Source organism: Rhipicephalus sanguineus, chromosome 1 (genome assembly GCF_013339695.2).
Source record: "Rhipicephalus sanguineus isolate Rsan-2018 chromosome 1, BIME_Rsan_1.4, whole genome shotgun sequence".
Taxonomy (NCBI): Eukaryota; Metazoa; Arthropoda; class Arachnida; order Ixodida; family Ixodidae; genus Rhipicephalus; species Rhipicephalus sanguineus.
In genome coordinates, this window is record NC_051176.1 from 281672128 (window position 1) to 281676209 (window position 4082).

Genomic DNA, 4082 nt, shown 5'->3' on the forward strand with positions numbered 1-4082 from the left:
AGAGCCATATTATTTCCCCATCACAACCGGCGCCGCCGCTGACACGAAATCCAGTGGTAACCAAACGCACGACCTCAGTGTCCTACTGGGCAGCGCAACGCTATAGCTGCAGTGTTAAACTACCAAGATGGGGGTTAATGGTATACAGTGCGTAGCCAGAATTTTTTTTTTCGGGGTTGGGGTGGCGGGGTTCAACCATACTTTATATATGTCCGTGTGTGCTTTGATATACGTGTGCGTGTATATATAAACGTGCGAAACTGAATAATTTCGGGGGGGGGGGGGGGGAGTTGAAACTCCCCCCCCCACACACACACACACACACACATACACATCTGGCTGGTACCCGACGGCGCACGCGTCCCAGGCCACAGCAGAGCGAGCTAAAGTGGATTGAAGAGGCAAAGAAATTAGCTTCGCTTTAAAACGAAGATAACATTAACCCACCTTGGTGGCTTAGCAGCTATGGCGTTGCGCTGCCAAGTACGAGGTCGTGCGTTTGATTACCGACTACTGCAGCCGCATTTCGATGGGGGTGAAATGCAAGAACGCGCGTGTCCTACATATGTTCAGAAGCATTTCAAAGAATGCCAGGTGGTCAAAATTAATTCGGGGTCCCCCACTACGGGTGATGGCTTGGGCTATTTGGTATGTCATGATGATTGCTATTGCGCGCACTGAGATATATAGGACAAGGAGATACGAGGACGAGCGCTAACCTTAATCCAAGTTGGAAGTTTGAACAAAATGTGTCAGCTAACGTTGCCATTCGAAATAAGCCCTTTTCCACCATATCTCATATCATATGGGTCATTTCTGAAGGGGATTTGGCGCCAGGATGACTAAAACCTGGAAGCCGATCCTTAAGTATAGAAGTTTTGTTCCACCGTTATGTTTCACCATAAGGTGACCGCATGAGGTGCCCACCAATAAATAAATAAATAAATAAATAAATAAATAAATAAATAACCCATGCTTAAAAACGGTCACGTCTGTGTAGCTTACCCGAACCGTTATTAATCACGATGGGCGAGAAAATAATGCGAACACCATTTAGCAATTGCTAAGTGGTGCTCGCATTTTTTAACGACATTTTGACTGTTTCTGATATTAATGTCGGAAACAGACAAGGTTATAAAAAAAATGGGACGAAGACTGTTATGTGCGGGCCGCAAGCGAAAGGTCGGCGGGCCGCGTGTTTGAGACCCCTGGTATAAACCAAGACTAAAACAAATGAACGGGGAAGTCACACCAGGACTGAAATAATTGCGCGCTATCGCTTCAGTTCGTTGGTCGTTTATTTTCATATCTGTTGATGAGAATATATATATATATATATATATATTTTTTTTTTTTTTTGGTTCAGTCACTGCACAGGTGTGACCGACCAATGCAGTAATCGCCGTGTGGAGAATTATTTAACTGTAGTTGCGGTGGTTATTCTTTGTTTCTCCAGATAACTACACTATAAACTTGAAAGAGCGAGTAAAAAGGGTGTCTTTTCGTCTCACGACAGTAATCTTCATCTATCTCGCGTGTCTTTCCTTGCATTATCACCGCGCCCCCGGTACCTTCAGGCCACGAACGACATACGCGTTATCAGCGTGGCATAGCTTCCTTGATAGGAAAGTGGCGAGAGCCGAGTTTTCAATAAAGGAAACGCAAGCAAGCGAGACGATGATTATTTTTGCGGGACAAAAAGACACCCTTTTTATACGCTCTTTGTTGAGAGTGCGCGTCGTCATATATGAGGACGCGAGTGTATAACACTATACCTCGCGATAAAAACTGCAGTAATGACGCCGTTCATAGAGGGGCTCATAGCTCTTATACAAGCCTCTCCGCAATGCCGCTTCTACGGAGAACCCGCATCCCTTGGCTGTGGACAATCCCTACTAAAACCTTTAACTCAAATGGGTTTTGGGAAAGAGCATTGACAAGCTACAACCTCGAGCAAGGCTAAAGCTGGTCGCGAAGGCCCGAGCTCAAGGCATCCTGGAATAAGAGCGCCTCTCCTAAGCTATCTTCTCAAATAAAGACATTTATTCCTTCTCTCTAGCTCCCTTTAACCCGATTGAGACACTAGTGCAGACAAAGGTGGTGGGGATGAGGCCTATCCTTTGTAGAGGGCGGACATGGCTACGGAAAATTAGAAAAAGTAGCATATGCTAAAGTACAGTGAAACCTCGGTGATACGATCACAGCTCATACGAATTTCGGGGTGATACGAATTTTTCGTTGGTCCCGGCCAAGGCCCATTGGCCTGCAATGTAATGTATTACGGTTGTTGCGAACCTATTTTCACCCAGCCACGTTTGATACGAACGTACACTACCGCCCATGTACGAATAGGTGCTGTCCGCGCTGTCGCGGAAGACGCGCCAAGCACGTGCGAGCGCGGGAACGCAAGTGTGGGCATGCGCGCCGCACCGCCAAATCGTCAGAATCACGGTGTAAGAAAAACACTTTTCTTACGGTCAGAATAAACCTTCAGAAACGCGTCGCGGCCTCCGATATTGTGTGCGCGAATCTTTGAGGCTCTTATGTGCCCCCGTGTGCCTTCGCGTTTAGATTACAGAGGACATTAGCGCCATGTTTTTTTTTTTTTTCTGACGTGTCGACGCGGGCTGCTGTCGTTGTACTGTGTTTACACGTGCCTGCATCGAGCATCAGACATCCTATGACAGGTGGACAAGGACCGAAACAAGGCGAGGATGGTCTTAGCGAAGGAGTAAGGCCTCACATCGTCAACATGCGCGACCGTTGAGGTTGCACTTGTGCGGGCGCAGCCGTAAATCTCCCAAAAAGCATCCCCAACACTTCCACAATAACAAAATCATAACGCAGGAGCATGGTTTAGTAATTTTCTGGCCTTGATCCATCGCGTCAAGGCGCTTCTTTTGTTACTTTCGCTGCAGTACTCCGTTGTCATGCAAAAAAGCATACTAAAATTTGGAAGGGTCTACTGCTGTCGTGGGTCACAACGCACCTGGTTCATTAATTAAATACGAGCGTACGGGCCGTGTATTTACGAATGCTGGTATAATTGCTGACATATAAAAACTTAACTGACAATTATTCAGGCTTCTTTCTGACTTGAAAGGCTTTTGGTGTAGCGCGAAAGGAAACACGGACACGAGAAGGCACACAGGAACACTACACAGCGCTACTAGCAACAACAACTTTCTGACGTTGCTGCTTCCCTGAAAAACAATAAATGAAAATGCACGCCAGCTTTCTTTTGTCGCATGCTAATTTTCCATGCTTTCTGGTGATACGAATTTCGGATGATACGAATATTTTTGGTGGTCCCGTGAGATTCGTATCACCGAGGTTTCACTGTATATGTTGTTGTTTCAGTTTAGTTCGGTTCGACGTACGATACATTCAGTTCCGACGATTAGTCTGCAACGTGAAAGGTCTGTACCATGGTTTGTACGGTTTATTCATACAATGTTGCCAACCGCTGCCTGAGCCTGTTGGGGTGTGGCTAAGGACACATCGCAAAAGCAACACGCTGGACTACATTTAGCCTTCATCCCGCATGCCCTTCTTATTCCATCCTTTCTTGTGAATATGCACCTCGCCTAGAGTTACTGTATATGCATATAGAGTTACTGTATATGCATGGTAGCATAAACAGTAACTCTAGCCTTGCCCAGAGAAGAGCGGCACAGTGCGACCATGCATTACACTACGAATGTTCATACAAAGGCGTGCTTTGTTCCAAGTTCCAGCGGTCCATGACGATCACTGAAAGAGCCAGAAGGTGCCCTATCCACGTTCTTCTCCGATAGACTCCAATTATTATTGTTTCAAGTCATTTTTCAGAGCTATAGACTGCGAGCAAGGGCCATCAACATGATTAGAGTGAAAAATCGGCTTTCAAAATGCGCGCCTTTAAAGGGAGGTCACGCACGTTGATGGCATTCGACATATCGAGCTGACAATTGTTGCTCAATATATAAATATGTTACATTATACTACATCTACGTTAAGGTTATGGTTCTTTTTAAATATTTCTTTTGTGTGCAGAAGTATACGCCTTTTTTCAGCGAGGTGGCAAAGTTTGCTCTGGCAAC